Here is a 23,326-nt window from a genome sequence, read left to right on the forward strand (position 1 = left end):
TTTCAATCTTTTTAATTTTCTTAAAAATTTCTAGTTTAACCAATTCATAATTTATCTGTCAGTAATTTGGAGTTGCTATGACAGAAATTTGTAATTGCTCAGTAGTTAGTTTGCATTTGCTTTTAGAATAGCTCACAATGGCTCAGTAGGTAGTTTGCATTTGCATAATTAGGGGAAAATGTTTATGTTCAATCTTTTTTTTGTTCCTTGTCATTAATTAACTATGTTTCTGCAAATAGAGAGGTTAAAAAAAATAAAATTAAATTGGATAGCCCACCATTTATCAACTAACAATTTCTGATTTTCTTGCAGGGGTAGCTTAGAAACACTTCAATTTGGTGCAAATAGAATAAACCACAACAATATTCTTTTTCCTTCATGATTTCTATGATGGATAAAACTAACACCATGTTTTTCTGGAGCAACATCTCCATTTAGACTAGACATTTTTGCAATTGTGGTTAAAAAGAACATTGTTTTACATATTTGTGAGGTGATAGGTATATTCTATCCCCTCTTTTGGGTGATCAAAAAGTGAGACCCACCTCTTTATGCTTTATTTCTTTTTCTTCTTATGGATAGAACCTTTAAAAGGCCCACCTCCCAAGTAGCTCATAAGGCCAAGTGAGAGGGAACAACCTAAGTGGTAATGGCTAAAGCCAAATATTCTAAACCACAATAAAATAAATATGTTTACAATGAGGATTATAAGAAACAGGTGATACATGTTGTCATAATGACATTATGCCTCCCTTAGTGTCTTTGGTACATACAAACCTGAAGAGTGCAACCTCTCTAGACTGGAAGACCTCCTTAACAGAGCATAACACACTGTTGATTATGACCACCTGAATAGAAGCTTAATTAAAAACTTTAGGATTTAGAGGCCAAACCGATTGAGTAACCAAACACTTGAATTATCATAGTGCAAGTGTGGGGCAGAATCTTTCCCCAAGACACTCACCATATATCTCCTAGGATAACGGGCCAATTGAGGAGCAATCTTCTTTGGTTCAATGTCTTGAAAAAGGCAAAAAAAGGGGTGCACCCTAGGGTGTGACAGGGTTGTTTGAGCTAATGGAGTATCAATCGTTGGGTTGTGGTAATACTTGTGACCTTTTGTCTTTAGGAGAGTCAACTTGATGTGCATATCTATTCACCATTTCATCATCCCTTGAAGTCACACAAGGCCAATCCATTCCATCTTTATCCAATAGCACAATCTCCAAAGGGATATCCATAGTACAATTCCAGTTTAATTCAAGTCATGATTCAGAGGATCTCATTCAAAATCCTTCCTCACCATGCCAAAGTGTTGGAACCTTCCAAAAATATCCAATGCAAACTCCTTCTCCGTATCAGGAGGACAATCCAAAATGAGAAGAACATAGTCATGAAATAAATCAAGATCAAGAACAAACCCTTTCATCCTACCCAATTTTTGATGAAGACTCCACCTATCAAGAATTTTATGATGATACCCTCATTCTTTTCTATTCTACTCATATTAACATCCTTGTTTCTCAAGAGCAATATGTTCTTTCATGTCCCATCCCATATCAACCTCTCAAGAAAGATCGGGACATACCTTCCATCCTTCCTAATCATCTTTTTCCAAGTAAAGATCAAAGCATCCCTTCACCTTTATATCCTAAACAAGATCCCATTATTTCTCCAGATCTTGATCAAGATCCCTCCATCCCTTCATTTCCATGTCATAATCCTCCATTTCTCTCACAAGATTCCCTCTCAAATGAATGTACCATTTCTCTCAAAATATTCCCTCTTGATCCCAATTCCTCTATAGAAGTTATTCATGAACCCCTTATCAATGAAATTGCCAATCCAAATCATACTACATAGGACAAATTATCAATAATTATATGTGTGCCAACATCAAATGACAATGTACTGACAAAAATAAACATAACACCTGCTCATGTCACAACTTCGGATCCAAAATATATTTACCTCATATATCCGTACTTAATAGACTAGGTCCAAGAAGATCTACCACAACTAGGTTGGTTTGAAAATAATGAGTCTATAATAGAAACTATACATGAAACACACCCAGTTGAGTCCTTGTATCCTATTGAAAAATTATGGTTTATCCAACTTTTCAAAAAAAGACAAATGAACTGTCTACATAAAATTTATACCAACTCAATAACAACATTCACCTTAAAAGATATTACATCTAAGGGATGGGTTCATTTATATTTTCAGTACTGCATTTGCATATTTCTTTATTGCAATGTATTGCTTGTCTCCATTTCAAAGTGCATCATAGTTGCTTGCGTATCATGATTGCACAACATATAGCTACATATCATATAGTTGCATCAATAAATCAAGGAGATTGTCTAAGTAATTCACCTAGATGCATTAAAGGGAGAGAAGGTGGTCTCATTTCCTAGATATATGTTCATGAATCATTTAGAAGGTCTTCAGTCATTCATCTTCAACGTCATTTTATGATTGATCTTTATCCATGATGGAGTGGAGTTTTCACTGTTGAGCCTTGTTACCCAAAATCTATCCATTGTTATACATCACACATTAATCAATACCTCTAAGTCATTATAGAAACCTTGTTGGTCATGTGGCTAGTGAAAAATCCAAAATCATATTTCAGCATTGCTATAATTATCATACCCAAGTAGGTTTCATTACTTACAAGTCAAGGCAAGAAAAAAAAAAGAGCTATGACAAAATCAATGTCAAAATATCATGGAAACAATAGCAAAGATATATAATTGAAATATCATGCATACAAGTGCAGTAAAATCTTGACTAAGGTAACATGCGAATAACTCCATCAGGCCTATGGATGCCTGCTAGCAATGGAGCAATATTCGAGATATTACAATGTATAACCTCGTCAAAGCCCTAAAAGCTTGATGGCAGAGAGACTCTATCTAGGATGCTTTTGAAGTCAGAATCTCTCATGTAGCTAGCCACATAGGATTCCAAGGGTCTTTGATGGGTATAAGAGTCGTAATGAATCAAATTGCACACACATGAGCAAAAGGAGATCAAAGTTTGAAGAATTGATGGAGAAGTTTTCCGCATCTCCATTCATAAATCTTGGTTACATAGTGTGTTAGGTTGGATGGTCTAAGGTCTTTTGAGAATGGATTTAACTCCTATCTCTGAAATGTTTTGCACCTTTAATCCAATTAGTGCATTTCAGAATGAAAGACACACACAATCATCCTTATTCTAATAAGAATTGCATCTTCATCTTTCATCTTGCATTAGCATCGTTGATATCAAAATTCATTATCTACAAATGCATTTGGTAGATAATTATGTCATACAGGTCTGCAGACTGGGGGCATAACTGAAAAAATCATAAAATGTAATAAAAAAAAATCTAAAAATCATAAAAAGAGCTGAAAAATCCTAAAAATCATAACATTCAAAATAAAAAAAATCCAAAAATCAATCAAAAACATCAAAATACCAAAAACATTTGAACAACATTAAAAATAACAAAAACATCCACATAAAGTCTTGAAAAAATTAAACATCATAAAACATCAAAATCGCAACAAAAACATTCAAATACAATCCTCAAAAAAGCACAAAAACATTGAGAAAATACAAAAAACCCTAAACATTGAAAAGCTCTTCGAAAAAAACTAAAATTCGAAAAACATCAAAAACTTGCAATAACATATCTTGCAAGAATCAAATATCCTAGCAAATATCTAGCAAACACTTTGCATAAATTTAAACAAAGGATACAACTATCTTATCAAACATCTGCAATCAAGTTGATCAAGTGTCTAATCTATCGAATCACTATTAAACTATCAACGTGATCAACATATTGTCTTATATAGAATCGGTACACTCAAAACCAAATAGGTCAGTCTTATGCGGGGTCCAAAACTTCTAAAATGAGACATTATCAAAATCACATCAAACATATCAAAGCAAAGACATAGATAGTACAACTGTTGAGTTTTGTCTATTTTGGTTGAATCTTATAATAAAATTGGCGAAGATCATTTATTTTAGCTACTCAAGGATGTCTAAAATGTGACTAGAGGAGTTGTGATGGGCATGATCTTTTTTTTTTTTTGTTGTTTATTGTGTGAACCAATGAAGTTCTGTGGCAATTTCTCTAGTGGGTGTCTGTGATTGGTATGTTCATTTGGCAAGTATCCTATACAGAAACTGAAGTTAGGGATATCTATTCTTGTGACTACTGCACATGCCTCGACCCCTAGTGCTATTCCTATAACGGAGAGTTCATTCCTTGCCTGCTATGTGTTTGTTCTTTGCAGTGAGATATCTATGCATCTTCGTTCCTTATACCTTGGTGTACAAAGCTTCATTGTTACATAATAAGGCTCAATGATGAAAATGGGTTTCATTATGAATAAATAATAGAAGACTATTCACTGTCAATCAAATCATCTACATATCATTTCAATTCATACCAATTGTTTCTGATCTCATCATGTTGATTGTCTCTTCAGATCATTATCTCATCAAGCATTTTTTCTTCTTGAATCAACCTTTTCAATTCTTTTCAATCATTCATTTTTTTTTATAACATCTCTCTAATCACTTAATTTCAATATTTTCATCTATAATTATATCATTTCAACATTTCTATCTATCAATCAATTATTCCTCACCTTCATCATATTTCATTATTCATCCAATTTTGATCTATCATTTGTCTTATATAGGATGTATCCTTCCTGAAACCAGACATGATCATCTATCTTTGTCTTATACATGATTAGAGCTTCCTGAAACCAAGCATGATCATCTATCTTCATCTTATATAGGATGTATCTATTGGCATTACACACTCTAATGAGAATTGTAGGTGATTGAAGGTACTGTAATTGATGGCAACCTTGCAATCTTATGGCACCGACAGGCACCAACACCGGTAGATAGTTCACCGACGATGACAAGAATGTTTACCGACACCCTAGCCAACACTGACAGATAGTTCACCAACGGTGACAAGAATGTTTACCGACACCCTAGCCAACAAGATTTTGATTATTGTATATTGTATTTAATTGTAATATCCTTTTGTAAGCCGACTTGGCATACTGTAATAAGACTCATATATAAGTAGGAGATCTTGTAGATCATTTTGTAGAGACATGATAGGATGGATATGTAGAGCGAATTCTAAGGTAGATCTTGTAGAAGGGTTTATGGTTATTATATGAGCTTCAACCAATACTGAACCTGGTATAGCAGATGCTTTTTGTAGCAGTACATCATATTGGATTCTCATAATCCATTTTGTAAGTCAGTGAGACTTCCTTTTGTATTTGAGCAGTGAACTCTAGTTAGTTGGCCTTCCTGCATGTCCAGGCACACTATTGTAAGGAATATCCATTCATTGGCTAGTGAGTGAATATTGTGGGTCACAAATCCCACCGAGGTTTTTCCCACATCGGATTTCCTTGCCAAAAATCTTGTGTTATGGTGTGCTTTCTATGTTATGTTTATTGTTCATATTTAAAACATTAATTCTTGTTTACCGGTAAATTGTTTTGGAATGCAAAATATTTAATAAGGTCAGAAAATATATCAACCAGTTAGATACTATTTCACCCCCCCTCTGAGTATCTTTGCGAATCCTAACAGTATCCTTCCTAAAACCATATTTTTTTATCATTTTTGTCTTATACAAGAAGTGTCCAACCTGAAACCAGACTTCATCTTTATTACATCAATCAGATCATTCCTATCAATCCAATCAATCAATTAATCTAAAAAACATTATAACCATTTCTTTTTTCTAATCAAACTCATTTATGTCATAAACTAACCATTCTTCCATTTCTCATCTAACGTTCTACATCATTCAAGAGATCATTCATGCCTTGAATGCACAAATACTCTCGAGGGGGCATTATACCCTAGTGTCACCGAGGCATATGGGAGCATAAAATTTTTGTTTTCTTTGAAACAACGTCGCTTCCACATTGTCTCAAACAGAGGAAAATGTAGACACCTAAAAATGTCTCACTGATCGCATATTAGTTATTCTTCAATTTAATTAAGCTAATTGACTAATTCAAATCATCACATTCTACATTACTAATTATCTGATTTCCATTCTTTAATCATTTCGTCATTCAAACCCATCTCAAATATTAATTATTTAATTAATTATGATTTATTCTTTAATTAAATAATCTTTATTATTTAATTATTACATTTTTAATGTCTACATAATTTTATTATTTAAATTAATTAATTATTCCTCCAATTCCCCAAATTCTAATTCCTATCAATTCCATCTAATTTCATTTCATCTATTCCCAAATTTGAATTTCACCTAATTCCAATTTATTTCATTTCATCAAATTAACATTTCACCAAATTTGAATTTCAATTAATTTCATGTGCATTTCAGCATTCGAAAATCCAAATTCAAATCCAAATTGAAAATGAAAATCAAATTCAACTTCAAAATCCTACAACACATGTTGAAAATCATAATTGATTGATCAAATCAGTTAACTCAGTTAACTCTTCAATCACCTCTTTTTACTCTCAATCACCTTTTTGACTAATCAATCAAATCAATCATCTCTTCAATCAATTCGGTCTTCTTATCAATTAATTGAATCAACTAACTAGTCTATTCAATCTACTAGTTAATCAATTGAGTTCAACCTCCAATCAATCTAGTTAACAAGTCAATCTATTGAGTTAACAAATCAATCATGACTAGTTCATTGATCAATCAAAATCAGTTCACTGTCCACCAGGCTTTAGTTCTTTTTGTCACCCAATTTTGGTTGCAAATCTATATAAACTAGCTCAATTTCTCATTCCAAACTAGAATAATAGAATCAAGAATCACAGTCTTTGAAATAGTTGTCTAATCTATGCAGGAAATTAGTGCAATACCTGAGAGCCAATTCAACAACAACTAAGGAGAGGAGCAATGGAAGCTTTGTCAAATTGATTGAGGGAGTCTTAATTAGATTCATTTTCTCAATTCAATTGATTTTACATTATTCGATTGTTATTTAGGATTAATTCTAATTAGATTAGAGTATGTGATTCACTCTTATAATCTGATTAATTATGATGATTTTAACACTAATACAATATATACATATACATATATATATAGATAGAGAGAGAGAGAGAGAGAGAGAGAGAGAGAGAGAGAGAGTAACAAGAAACACAAGCAAAGCTTAAACAACAGATGGAACTAGACTAGAAAACAACTAGAGAAAAACCATCGTTGCCATGACGATTAATGTCAGATCTATAACCAGAACACGGAGAAACAATACCAAAAGGGAGCATACGGAAGTATCTTTGTTCGATAGACAATTTTATATGCTCTTTTGTTTTCTTATTGTGCAAATAGTCACATGTGGTATAATTTATTTTTATTTTTTTTTTAAAATATTTGAACTATTTATAGCTATCCACAAATATTTGGCTAAATGCACATTAAATGTTAAAACAACTACGCAAAAATTAATACAGCTACAAAATATTAATTATCACTTAATGCATAATTAATTTATATGAACTCATTGAATGCATGTTTTATACATATTGTATTTGATTAATTTCAAAAGACTTCTTAGCAATTTCAAAAGTAGTTTCAATGATTTCAAGAGATAGTTCAACCAACAAATATATTGTTACCATTGTTAATGTAACCAGGTATTTCATTGCTTTCTGTTTAGTCAGTGAAAATTTAAAAGAAAAAATCTTAGTTAGATAACGAGTAATTTTTTTAATTGTGTATTTTGTACAAATAAAACTCACTAAGTGCTAGTCTTAGTGTGAAATAGGATGGAAATAAGGGGTAAATCCACTTGAGACATGTACAAGCTACTAAAAATAAACCAATAAAATTGTTAAAATTTGGTCAAAACAATAAAACTGTTATAATTCTTAGGAAATGAATCTTGAGATCAAAGGAAAATCCTGGCCTTTTTCTTTTTATTTATTTTCTAAATTCTTTCAAAGAATTTATTTTAAATCTCATTTGTTTTTTATTTTTTCATCCTCTTTGAGGCTAGTATTTGAAAAATTTATCCCTTATTTTATGGGTTATAATTCTAGAGACTATTTTATACGGTGAAAAATGATGATGATAAGCTATTGTAAAACCACAAAGATCCAACCACAACAAACCCTTGTCCTACAATGAAACATTCACTGTACACCAATGAAGATACCTAAGAATTTGCAAATCAATGAATTGAAGCAATATTACCATTCACATGCCAAATAGGGTTTCAATCTCCATTGTCTCCTGTCTCCATTGATCTTGTTTGATAAATTTGCTCTCAAATTTAATATGTGCACAAGAGCTCAACGAAGAATGGATTGTAGTTGTGAAGTCACTTGATCGCAAGAAGGTTTGATTGCATAAGTATCAATTAGGGTTGATAAGGATGAAAGAATCATCTTATATAGAAGACGCTTTAGAAAATGGAGGGATAATATTCAGAGGTGAAAGAAATAAATGGTAGGCTAAGATTAAAGGGTAGGTAGAAGAAAAAATAGAATAATGAAGGTGATAGGAAGAGAAAAATTAAGCGATAAATGACATGTATCATAGAAGAAAAAGATAATGAATTAATTAAATAAAATAAATATTTATTTAGTTAATAGCGGAAGTGGGACCAATTAAATAAATAAAAATATTTATTTAATTTAGGAGAAAGATAATTTAAATAAATAAAAAATATTTATTTAAATGAGAAAAGGGGGCTAGAAGAGGATTAATGAATTAATTAAATAAATAAATAAAATTTGAATTAATAGAAGACTTAATATAAAATAATTAAATAAATAAAAAATATTTATTTAATTAAATAGGACAATTTTAGGTGTCTACAACTATATTAACTCCTTATTGAATATTTTTGACAAAGCAATACAAAGGTTTGCTAGAGTACATTTAATATTACATTGTTAGAGGATAGTTATTGAACAACATGTCATAACTTACCACTAGATATGCAATAACTATCCAATAACAATGCAATTTAAAATTTACTCTAGCATTCCCCCTTATTTTATTGACCCTATAAACATCAATTATTTCATGTTGTTGTGTGCAGTTATATTATTACAATTGTATCAATTGTAAATCTTATGTATAAAGGTGATTGCATTGGTACAAATGAAATATCCAAGTTTCCCCAATTTGCTTCAAACTTATTATTTTGAATAACAAAATTAAATAAAACAGTAATTAAAAATTCTAAATCAAAAGTCTTTCGCAACTACTAGTATACTTACATGTAAATTCACTATTTATATTTAAGTTTTATTTCAAAAAACAATGGATTTTTCAATTCCTTAAATGGAACACCCAAATTATCACCAATCTATGTTGTTAATCTCCAAACATTAAAGTTTTTGTTTTATTATAACAGACTCATTCATGGTAATTGTGCACCTGGTTTGTTGGGAGCCTACAAGACAACAAACAAACATCAAATGCACCCACAAAACATTACATCAAGAAAACTAAATGAAGAAAACATGTTCACCAAGTCAAATTACTCAAAATTGTCTAATGGTTCTCTATCTCCAAGGATCTTAAAGATTCAAGGTGGCCCTGATTTGGAAGAGCACTTGATCTTTAAGATGACAACCTAAGGAACAAGATTAAAGGATATGATCTAGGATCAAAATGGATGCAACTAAGATCCCAGTGATGAGATGAAAAGCTATTGATATGATATGCAAAATGAAGGTGTATTTCCAAAGTGAAAGATTAAGTGATCTAATTAAGCTAAGATGAAGATGAGATATGAGAATTCTATGGAATTTATATGAAATTAATCTAGATGATAATATAAAGCATGATGAAATTAAGATGGCCTAGATGCTTGAAGATGAACAATGGGGTCTCCTTGATAACCTGCACAACAAAATAACTATAAAATGAATGCAAAAGAAGATGGATAGATCCTTAGATTGAAGAAAGGGGCTCTATTTATAGAGAAAATAGAGAAATGGATGGTTGAGATTGAGAAATCTCAAAAAGGGCTAGGATTGAAAATTATCAATCCATGAGGGGAATTCAATCCAATCCCAAGTTAACAAATGTCAACTTGAGATCACTTGAGAGGATGCTAAGTAAAAATTTGAGGTAACCTCAAGAGATGACATCATTGGATAATGCCATTATCCAAGGGAGCATGCTATTATCCAAGTGGTAAACTCTTATGCAAAGTTGAGGGATGGCCAAAGGGACAACCATCATGGGCTAGAATGATGTCTTTTAAGAGGAATTAAATTCTCTTTGAAGACTTTGGAGGTTAACTTGTTGAAAGTTAGATAACCTTAAAAGTTTGGAAGACTCAACAAGTTAACTTGTTGAAGAAGGTAGAGTCTTCAACACATTTAGAAGATTTTCTTCCAAATTTGGAGAAGTGATTCCCCTAGATTTAGGGATGTGACATGATTAGAGGAATTAGGCTAAATAATGAGGGGTTAGAGGGGTTATCGAAGAATATTAGCATACTAATGGAAAATGTAGGAGAATGGAACAGGAGGAGAATAGGTACTTTTAGATAAAATAAAAGATTTATTTTAGCCAAAAGGGATGCAACTTGCATTTATAGGATTTTGTAATTGGGGGGACTATTTACAAATAAATAATGATTTATTTAAATGCAAATGGATTTTTAATCAAATGTAAATTCAACTAAAAGGGAAAAGCGGTTTTATTTAAATAAATAAGATTTAATTAATTAAATGGCTAAAGGGGACTTTAAATCAAACCTTAGTTTAATTAATAGGTTAGGCTAGAAGAGATAGATTTTAATCAAATGTTTAATTTGATTAATAAGATGATTGGAAGAATAGGGATATTAACTAAACCTTAGTCTAATTGATAGGCAAATAAATGATGATTAAGTGAATAAAAGTTCAAGTTTTAGGTGTCTACAGTAATTAAATAAATTTTATTGCTATAGATCAATTCTTCATTGGGAAATGATGAAATATACTTTTTAAAATTGTCATTTTTTCTTGAATAATTAAACCTAATTCTATTGGGAAAGATTTATTTTTACGAGTTCATTGTTGAAAGTATATAGTTCAAAACTGAATGATTTTTTTAATTTATTAGTTTGTTAATAAGGGGCATTTCTACAAATATTTTTTAAAATGGAGTATAAGGAGCAAGTGAATTTTGTAAATTTATAAGGAAAAAGAACTTTCTTTTCATGTATTTTGTAATTTATTATTAAAATAAAACACTTTACATATTGATGCACACTAGAATGGATAGTGAAAGGCACACACAAGTTCACAAAACATTAGTATGTTAGTATCAGTCAAATACCAAACACAAATGAACTTATGACCCTAAACATGCATATCAAGAGAGATATAAAGCATACAATGAGAAACATGCAAAAATGGAAAACGGAGAGAAAACTCGCCAAGATGTTCCTCACAATGCTCATAGTTGCTCCTCCCTTGTTCCTCTCCTCTCCAAGTTCCACATGAGTGCAGCCCTCAACTTTTTTCACTAACTATGGATGTCTTAAGGAGATTCCAGATTATGAATATGAAACTACTTATGCAAGTGTAAACAAGCTAATATACGAAAGCACCTTAATTATTCTATGTTAATTTTAGCCAAAGAAAACTGCTTCTAAATGCTCTCTCAAAATTACTATAAGTTTGATGCATACAAGATTTTTTGGATCCTTCTAAAGAAGGAATGGGCTCTATTTATTAAAAAAATAGAGAAATGGATGGGTGAGATTGAGTGATCTTAGTAAGGGTCAGGATTGAAAGCTAATCAATCTGTCTGAGGGCTTTCAACCCAATCCGAGGATGAAAAATGTCAACATGAGATGGCTTGAGAGGAGAGGGGAAAATCATTAAATGCTTGAGATGACATGAAGGTTACCCTGGGAGGGTTTAGTTAAGCTTGAGTTAGTGAATAAAGCCTTTATCCAATGAATAATGCCTTTATCCAATGGACAAACTCTTGTGCAAGAGTTAGTGGGGATAACCATGGTCAAAGAAATAAATGCTTGAAGAGACCCATGAGTTAAATAGGGGTTGAGTTAGAGGGAAAGCCTCTAACCATGTGGGAAAGTTGTATTGACCATTAATGGTTATGTAAGAGCCATAAATGGTTATGTAAGAACCATTAATGGTTTGAAATACTTTAGTGGTTAACTTGTTGAAGACATAAAGTCTTTAATGCTTTTCAAAGACTTTGAAGTCTTTGAGAAGTGACCTCAAGTTGCTTAGGAATGTGACAATAATTAGGGAGGGTGATTAGGTTAACCAGGAATGTTTTAGAAGAATTTAGAATGGGTTTAAGATGCAAGTGGGTTTGGTGGGTGAGAGAAAATAGGATTTTAATTAAAATAAAATTACTTTATTTCAACAAAATAGGTGTAACTTGCATTTATAGGAGAATTCTAGTGGGGGGGTAGTTTAGGGATTTAAATAAATATTTATTTATTTATTTATTTAAAGGAGGAAAGAGGTTAAATTAAATAAATATGTTTTATTCATTTAATTGATTGTTAAAGTGTGACTTAATGAATTATTTTAAATAAATTGAATAATTTATTTAATTCATAGGAGAAGAGGTTGAGGATGAATTAATAAAACATTAATTTAATTAACTGATTATTGATGGTTAATTAATCAAATAAATATTAAATATTCATTTAATTAAGTGGACAGATTTATGTGTCTACATTTTCCCCTCTTTGAGATAGTATGGTTTATCGCCTCCATTCAAAAAAAGAAAAACATGTGTGAATAAATATGCCCCATAAATGTTAATTTAGTGGGTGTTATGCCCCCTCGAGAGATAGGCTGAACAAATTTGAAAAATTGAGCGATCTCTCAAAAAAGAGAAAGAAGTGGAGGGGAGGTAGAATAGAAGAATTTTGAAATAATGATAAAAGAACGGAAGAAAATGTGGGTAAAACATAGAAATGAGAGGCTTTGGAAGTTCAAAGGGACCACAATGGTGAGCGGGGTGAATTAGGGCTAGGGCAAGTTGGTATATATGGAGGGGAAGGGGTAAAAACAAACCCATTTGCACCTATCTCCCTGGCAGTTTGGAGGTCTGATAATGACCTTTTGTGAATGAATGAGTAGCAGTCATCATGGTCGTGCCTATAGAAGATCACCGACTAGAGTGGATCTGTCAATATCAGCAGCTAGCAGACTATGGAGCAGTAGTACGCAAATCTTGAATTTTTCTTTTTATGCATTTTTGTCATATTTTTTCAAGCTTGAAAGTCCAAGTAAGACAATAGCACTAAACCCATGTTTTAGCACTTTTGTCGCCTACAATGTTGCTTTTGTGCCGCAATGGCGCTATTGCATGGTTGTTGTAGCACTTATGTTTGTTTAGCGCTCATGTATCGTAGATATAGCACTTTTCAAGTGTTGTGCGATTGTTGTGGAACTTTTGTCATTAAATAGTGCTATGGTATAGTTGTTTTAGCACTTTTGTTGTTCTAGCATTTTTGTGCATAAGTTGTAGTGCTACTATCAATAGAGTGGCATGATTGTAATAAATGCCCTAGTGTTAGATAAAATATCCGTTGATGTCTGTGTTAATGGATGGATGAGTTATTTTGGTGAATCATAACAGCCCCATTGAGACTAAGGTCATTATGATAAATGCTTGTTGTAGTCTAGGATTGCCATGATCGATTACTTGTTGAGACTCGAAGATACTTGATCAAAGTATCTCTTGATAGTCTAGGTTGAAACTTAAGAAAGTTTGTAGAAAAAAATCTGATGTTTGTGTTGATATGTGTAGGAGGATCTTCCCGTCTTACAGATGCGAGAGAGGCATCCCGCCACACACCAGCTGCGTGAGAAGTTGACAGAGGTAGAGATAGATTGTATCCGTACAACTGGTTTGTATGATATGATGCACCTACCCATGATTCAAATGAATCACGGTCTACTGACAACATTGTGGGAGTGATGGCACAACGAGACATGCTCCTTTCATTTGGCGATGGGAGAGATGACAGTGATAGTGGAGGAGGTGTGGAGGATATTGCATATCCCGATCAGAGGGGAGGTAGTGACATATGATCACCACCTAGGGATGACAGTCGTACAGAGGATCTTTATGAAGGATGTATATATCAAGGATGACTTTGTGGCATGGGAGGATATAGCGGCATTGTATGAGCCCCTACCCTCAAATCTAGCATCTATCATTGGGGGTTTACTGTGCCCTGATCGACATTCACATGGATTTGTTGTTGGGTGGGGTCGGGTTATAGAGTAGATGGTGACAGAGGGGACCCGCTATGCATGGGGGACATGTGTATTAGTGCACCTTTACTAGGATTTACACGAGGTAGTGTACTGAGAGATGAGATCACTAGGGGTAGGGATCCCTTTATTACATATTTGGGCTTGGGAGTACTTGCCAGTCACATGACCGGTATGCTTGAGATTTAGGGCAATAGATTAGCCCTATGTGTGTATGTATGGAGGTATGATGACCTAGCCCCATTTAGGGAAACTGGAGTTTTAGCGACGAGCATTGGATGATCTAGATATAGTTATATGGAGCTCGTCTACTGATTGTGAGCCTTGGGAGGATGATCAAGACATGCTACTGTATGTATTTGTGACGCATTTTTTGATCGGTTTTACATCCTTCTTTTTAGAGAGACAATTGCTAGGGAGAGTGATGAGACAGTTTGGACGGAGGCAGGTTTGCCGAGGGGTTTAGGGGAGTATGCACGGGTAGTGTGAGAGAGATTTCAGTGGGGCCTAGCTTTACCTTATGATTAGACCCTTGCAATGTTCCCAAAATTGCAAGCGATACCATGGGAGATGAGGCCAGAGATTGTAGATGTAGGGGCGACAAAGGAGTATACATTGTATTGTGTCGCGTATCTGATTCCACTGATTTCAGATCCTACAGAGCTCATACCACCATTTAAGGATGACAGGGGATGATGATGGAGGAGGAGAGTAGGAAGGTGTGTAGGAGGAGGAGGTGGAGGTGGTGGAGGAGGATGATTATAGATGAGAGGAAGAGGTGGGTATTCTTTATGATTGTCACAGGGTCTGCTAATTTAGGGAGTAGTGAGAGTAGGAGGGAGAGATATTGGTGGGGGAGTAGAGCCTATAGAGATGCGAGAGGGAGTTGCAGGTAGTGGAGAGGATCGTAACAAGATGGGATGGGGAGATGTAGATGGAGGAGAGGGAGACCTGCAAGAGTATATGATATTACATTTACAGAATCGACTGACAGCAGCTAAGGCACGGTTAGAGGAGAAGGATGTAAAGATTGCAGCCAAGGATGTCCAGCTTTTTGCATGGGAGGCTGAGTTGATTGTAGTGATGTGAGAGAGAGATGATGTCATAGATAGAGTGATGGAGCTATAGGATAGAGTTTGAATGTTGGAGGGAGCATAGGGACAAGGTCCGACTGGGCAGGTATTGAGGGAGATGCAGTGGGCAGGGGAAAAGATTGACTAGTGGTGTGACTTACATGAGCAGGCTGTGTCGGTTAGTTAGCGAGTGATGAGCTACTCTCAGATGCAGCTAGTGAGGTCAAAGTGGTCTCAGAGGGTTCAGAGTAGTGGTGGTGTTATGAGTCCTCCTCGGCAAGATGGGGAGGGTGGTGGGGGAGCAGCATCTGGCCAATGTCATTTCATATATTTGGGTACATTTTTGCTTTGTTATTAGACTGAGACTTAGATGGCTCTTGGTAGCCAATAATTTTGGACATCTTTGTACTCTGATACATGTATTCTTTTTAATGTGATATATGATGAGGTCAATTTTTTTTGGTGATGATATGATATGTATCTATGTGATTACATGTATGTTTTTATGAAGGATTATGATATGAGTTATATTTAGATACATGCTATGGATGATCTTATTTCTAGATGTATATGTTAATGATATTATTTCTATATTCATGCTATGGATTATTTCCTAACATGTGGATGTAGGTTAATAGATGGATGATGCTAAATGATGAGTTTAGATAATGAATAATGATACTGTGATAGATAATACTTGTTTATGTTGATGATATGATATGATGATATGAGTAAATGGTGCATGTTTTTAAGATGAATCTAAATGAATCAAATGTTGATGAAGATGTTATGTATGCTTCTAGATGAATGCACTTAAATGGATGAACAAACATTTATATAAATGTTATGTATGTTTCTAGATGAATGCAACTAATTGATGGAATGATGTGAAATGTATCTAAATGAATCTAAATGAATAAAATGATTCAAAATGTAACTAAGTTATAAATGAGATTAAATGATAATGGAAATGAATGCAACTTAATTGATAATGAATAATTGCACCTTAATGCAAGTAAGGGATAATGAATGCATCTTAATGAATCTAGATGAAACTAAATGGTTTAAAATGCACCTACGAAATGAATCTAAATGAAACTTAGATGATAATGAAATGAATGCATATTTAATGATTAAAGGAATGTACTAAATAGATAGATGAATCATCTTAATAATAGAGAAACAAATGCACTTAAATGAAATGCAAGTAAATGATAATAAATGCACTTTATTGATGAATAAACAAATACACTTTATTGATGAATAAATAAATGCACTTAAATGAATATCTAAATGGATTTAATGCATCAAAATATAAGTAAATGATAATGGACTGAATGCATTTGATGCAACTACATGATAATGACATGCCTTCATGATATATGAATGCAAGTTGGTGAGAAATTGCGGATGTGGAATGAAGATGTGAGATGATGTATCAGAGAACTCTTTGATGATTGTACCCAAGACAAATTTATATTAGGTGCTTTCTCATAGAAACCTAAATTACTTCCATGCAAACCACAAATATGAACAATGAACGAGCAAATGGATGGGTGATATGCAACAAAATGCAATATAAACATATGAGATGAAATGATGATCCATATATTATTGACAGTGCTTTTTTTTCATCATTGAGCATCATAGTATCGTTCTTGGCCGAGGTAGAATGAACGAAGTTTTAGCATTTCACCTATAAGCAAGAATCACAAAGAAGGAAAGTTCCCCTCCATCCTGGTTCATGTACAAATGGTCGAGGTATACATTGTAGTCAATAAGCCATAGTGATCTATGACTATAATTTTCATAGGATCACATAGCTTAGTGAACTTCCCACGTAGACACCATTAGTACATGCTCCAAAACTTCATTGGAACAATCTGTACACAATAAAAATAAGATATTAGGAACCATCCTAGCTACTCTAATCACTTGTGGATATTCTCGAGTAGCGTAGGAACTTGATATGAATAAATAAATAACAAACTGACCCAGTACTTATCAGCTTAATAGAATTTTCTTGTCAAAGAAAATGTTACCATGTATTTGTTTCGTAAGGAAGGATGCATCCTTGTGAAGATAGTTCTATGCAGATGTTTTGATTGGTTGGTTGATTTTATAGGTGGTCATTGTTTGAGTAGCTCAAAATGTTTGTTTGGTGTTTATTGCGATGTGTATGTACAAAGAATAATATATGTTGGAATGTTTCTGATTGATTTTTGATATTTTTGTGTGTTTTGGGTATTTTATGAGTTTTTACGAATGTTTTTGGGATTGTTTGAGTTTTGATGAATGTTTTTGGTATATTTCAAGACATTTTTTAATGAGAAACTCAATGAATCACAAGTAATGTAGATCCGGTTCCATCAGTATGTTAAGAGCATTGCGCTCGGTTAGATGTCACTATGAGAGCGGGATGCAGGACACATGAAGTAATAACCCTAATTGCAGATCAATAACAAGCCATGGTGTGAACGATGGATGAATGGATGTTAATGGATGTGATCAAAATGAGTCTAAAAGACAATGGAGCCATAGAATTCTATGAATGGTGTCTGTTTACCAATTTTTCACCATCATACCTACCCAAGGCGCCACTGGAGAGGTTTTCACCATTTGGATGCATGATTTTTCTTTACGATTTTCTTGATTTTTTTTGTATTTATGTATTTTCTTTAGGACATTTTTCTGAATGTTTTTAGTATTTTCTAATATTTTAAGGATCTTGATGCTCTGCATAGATTTATGTATGAAACCGTTTGAGGTGCATGTTGTTGATCGAATCTGCTAGTGGTTCCCCTTCTGAAAAATGCCAACCAATATGCCTAGACCTGAAGACGCCAATGATGACATACGGACCTAGCCAACTTGATTCAAACTTTCCCTGATGTTCTCTATTTGGTTGGTTATGAGGATTCTCCCTGAGAACAAGATTGCCTACCTCAAATTTGCAAGGTTTAACCTGATGATTATAGGTTTTGCTCATGCGCTGCTAATAGGCTTTTCGGTGGTTGTATGCAACTTGTCGCCTTTCATCAAGTACTTCCAAGTCCAAAAGACGTGAAACCTTGTATGCTTAGTCATCTATCAGATTGTGCAAGGAGGCCCATAAAGACAATATTTCAACCTTAATAGGCAAGATGGCTTATGCTCCATAAACTAGTGAGTAGGGAGTTGCACCTGTAGGGGTTCGAATGCTAGTTCAATATGCCCATAGTGCTGGATTTAATCGAATGTGCCAATCATGACCAACATTATTTACTGTCTTTTTGAGAATCCTCAATATATTATTGTTTGATGCTTCAGCTTGACCATTACCTTGTGAGTAATATGAGGTGGAAAAGCAGTGTTAGATATAAAACTTTTCATAGAGCTCATGAACATCTTGATTTTTCAAGGGGAGTTTGTTATCTGTGATGATGAACATGGGTACACCATACCAGTAGATGATGTAATTAAGGATGAATGAGGTGATCTGCTTGCCGGTGACTTCGGTAAGTGGAATGGCTTCAATCCACTTTGTGAAGTATTTGGTGGCAGTAATGATAAATTTATGACCGTTAGATGAAGATAGATGGATTTTACCCAAAAGGTCAAGTCCCCATTGACAAAAGGGCCATGGTGTTGTGATTGGTTGCAATTCTTGTATTGGGGCATGTATCAGATCTCCATGAACTTGGTATTTCTTGCACTTTCTGACAAAGTAGTAGGAATCTTTTTCCATGGATGGCCAATAGTAATCGGCTTGCATGATTTTCTTTTCTATTGAAGGACCGCTTGAATGAGCCCCACAAATTCCTTCATGTACCTCTTTCAAGGATTTTGTTATCTGATCTTGTTCCAAACATCGAAGGAGAGTACCATCAAGACTTTGCCTCTATAGGGTTTTGGTAATTATGGTGTATCAAGTGGTTTGGTGGATAAAGGTTTTTCATTGGCTGTAGTAAGGGGAGAGTGTGTGATCACGTAGTTAAGTAAAAAACTCACCATACCATGGGGAGTCGGAACTAGTAAGGCAACAAACCAATTCAGATTCAGGGATATCATCAGCGGGCATCCAAATTTGTTCTACCAAGAACTCATAGCTGTTCGATATCATTGGTATATGAGGAACTGACATGTTGATATGATGATAATGTATATTGTCATTGATGTCAATAAGTTCAAGTGAACCAATATGAAGAGATATGAGGAGATGCAATGAACCAGTGTTAGGGTTTCACTAAGTGTGACTACCGGTTGATAGTCTCAGCTCTAGCGTTATTGGTTTGGTGATACAACATGTGCGATGCAACCGATGATACTTTGTGATGAGTTAGCTAAGATATGTGAATGAGATCAAGGTGTCATGTCAGCTTTGTGCACGTGAAGGATTTCCTTGAGGATATTGCATGATAAGATCGATGACGTTTGAAGTCTACCTCGAGAATGATCATTCTTCTTTGTGGTATGAGAAGAGAGCATGATGGGTTACTAATTCCCTTGTGCAGTGAAGAATGAACGATGTAGATTGTCTTGTGATCTATTTAAAATTGTAATGCTCTATGCAATGTCTTTGGGCGGTTAGGGTTGGACCACCCGTGTTATAAACCTAATATGCTTAGGGTTTAGGGTTTATGCTACCTACCTAACTATTTTCTATAAGGTCAATGATGTTTGTTATTCTAAAGTTGTTGGCAAATTTTGTATGTGTGTATCCGAGTGATTGGATACCTGCTAGACTAGTAAGAGGAAAATTGCAGTGTGATTGCAGAGTAGAGGAAATGAAAAGGATCTACCTTGGCATGTAGTGTTGTTTGTTGGCAAATGCACACTCCAATGAGAAATTGTAGGTGATTGAAGGTATTGTCATTGATGACAACCTTACAATCCTATGGCACTGACAGACACCAACATAGGCATAGATACCGACACTGGCAATGACAAAGATGTTTACCGGCACCCTGGCCGACATGATTTTTGTTTATTGTATTTTGTATTTAATTGTAAAATATTTTTGTAAGATGACAAGGCGTATTGCAATAAGGCTCACATATAAGTATGAGATCTTGTAGAACATTTGTAATAAGAAAATATGCGAGATGGATAATATGTGCGAATATTAAGGCAGATTGTGGAATAAGGTTTATGATTATTGTAAGAGCTTAAACTGGTACTAAACCTGGCATAGTAGATGCTGAACTAAAGCAGTACATGACATTGGATTTACATAATCCATTTTTGTAAGTCAGTGAGACTCCCCTTTTTGTATTTAAGCAGTGAGCTTTAGGCAGCTGGCCTTCCTGCATGTGCAGGCCCCTATTGTATCAGTAATATTCACTTATTGGCCAATGAGTGAATATTGTGGGTCACGAATCCCACCGAGGTTTTTCCCACACCGAGTTTCCTCATTAAAAATATTGTGTTATTGTGTGCTTTCTATGTTGTGTTTATTGATCTTTTTTACTGCATTATTTTTGGTTTACCGGTACATTGTTTTGGCATGCAATTCATTTAATAAGTTTAGAAAATCCTTTTACTGGTTAGATATTGATTCACTGCTTGCTCGGTATCTTTGGGAATCCTAACAATTGGTATTAGAGCCTAGTCCTCTATTTTCAAAAGCCTAATAGCTTGAGGAAGATTCTGACACTGGTACAAATAGAAATTTTGAGAAAGCAATTGGAAGCAGCTCTTTTAGACTATGATGCAGAAAAGTTGAAAAATATGAAACTTGAGGATGATCTGAAGGTTGCACAGGAAATCATTCAAGGACTTCAAGGAAATATCACTATTGCTAGGAACAAAAGAAGAGAACTTTGTGAGAAGATGTAGAGTGATGATGATGAAAAGGAAACTCTTAATGACCTTGTGAACAAACTAAGACAAGAAAACAATACAATGAAGAATGAGATGCAGGATATGACTGAGGTTTTGCAAAGAAATTGAAGACCGAAAGAAGAATGAAGATGACTTGGCTAGAAGAATCAATGATGCTGGAAATGAAAATCTAAGACTCAGTCATGAAAATGATATGTTGAAGATAGATATAATTCACTTGGAGCATGACAAAATTGAACTCATGAGACAGAAAGATTTCTTAGAAAATGAGTTGGCTACTGCAAATCAACACAAGGAGAAATTCAAGAAAAGTTCAGAGGAACTTGATGACATGTTGAAATATCAGAAACCTAATGGAGATACAAATGTTCTTGGCTTTGAAGTTGGTGAAAGCTCCAATACTACAAACAGTCATGATCACAGTAAACTGGTAAGACAACCTAATGCCTATAAATTTAAAGGAAAATGCTTTAACTGTAACAAGTATGGTCATAGAGAAAATTAGTGTAGATCTACAAACTATTAGAATAACAATGCACCCACCGGTCAATGTTCTAAATGCAATAAAATTGGTCATAACTCAGAAAATCGTAGAATGATTGTAAGATGTTATGTTTGTGGAAGATTTGGACACCTATCTAATCAATGCAGAACACATACTGACATAGGATATGGAAAATCTATTCAGAATAACAATGTGACTTGTTATGCTTGTAAGAAGATTGGACATATTGTAAAATTTTGTAGAAATAAGGCATCACTGGCAAATAACAAAGGACCCAGCTTGAAAGGTAAAGAAAAGGTTGAAGAGGTAAAGCAAGAATTCTCAAAAGAATGGATAAAAAAGTCAGATATGAATGTTAATTAAGCTATTCCTTCACTGATAGAATAGAGTATCACTCCACCGACAGGAGATCCTTCATCTAACTAAAAAAAAACTTTTTGGGGTACAACAATGAATTGAAAAACATGCTAATTTACCCTCGGTTGATGGTGAGAAGTTGAAATACTTCTTTACCGACAGATGTGTTAAATTTGACTTAACCGACAAGCATTAAATGTGGTAGTTGAAGGAAACAACATTATAAAAGCAAGTATTTTTGGCTCTTTTTCATTCACCGAGCATTCAATTTCCTGAGAGCATGAAAATACCGAGCGAAGGCATCCATAGCAAGAAGTGAAGCAAATCATTCAAGCACTCCTACCTAAAGGAAGATTAAGGTATTTATAACAATGGCTTCCTCCTCTGCACCTGAATTCATTGCAATCCCTACTGTAATCAAAGTTGTTAAGTGCCCTAGACCTATATTTAAGAATATTCCAAGAATTGTGAAGAAAGATGATACCCTAGGAGCATTCTCAAAAATACCTAAAGGAGTTGTATATTCTGAGGATCCTAGAATATACATACATTATCATATAGAAGAACTAGGAGATGATAAAATTAAGAACATGTTCGGGACTGTTATATGTGATGAAAATGGAAATGTTAAATCAGAACATAAGATAGTTGAAACCCTAGGTTTTGTGGAAATTCTTAGTATTCCTGATTTTCCCAAGGATGTTATAGGAATTGTGTTAAGTAGAGTTCATGGGGAGTTCTTTTGGTTGGATTCAGTTCATAAGATAACCAAAGAGGCAGTTAGGGCAGTGACAAGGTTACCTTCCACCAGTAGCAGGCTTGACAAGACTAAAAAGGTTCCAAATGACATTGTAATGACCCTAATCGGTGCAACCTTTGACAAGAGATCCTTGAGGGTAAATGATGTAAAGGATAGCAATGTAAGGTTCATCAACATGATTCTTGGATACAAAGTTACACATGCCAATAGACTAAACTCTGTTTCTAGCTTATATATCAAGAGTGCCTATGACATGGTAGATAACAATGCAAAGATTGACATATGCGAATGGTTGAAGGATGAACTGATAGACAATCTAAACAAGATCAAAGGTGATAAGAAAGGGACTTTTAGATTTGGCAACTTACTTGTGTGTTTAATGTTGTATATTACCAAGGAAGACCCGGTATTGGTAGAAAGGATTTTGGTTTTGACATACCGGTAGGAAAACAACTTCCAAACATTCTAAACAACATGGGAGATGATAGAGAGAAGAACATAAATGAACATTTTCAGGCATTAAAGGCTAGAATG

The sequence above is a fragment of the Cryptomeria japonica genome, chromosome 5 (genome assembly GCF_030272615.1).
Source record: "Cryptomeria japonica chromosome 5, Sugi_1.0, whole genome shotgun sequence".
NCBI lineage: Eukaryota > Viridiplantae > Streptophyta > Pinopsida > Cupressales > Cupressaceae > Cryptomeria > Cryptomeria japonica.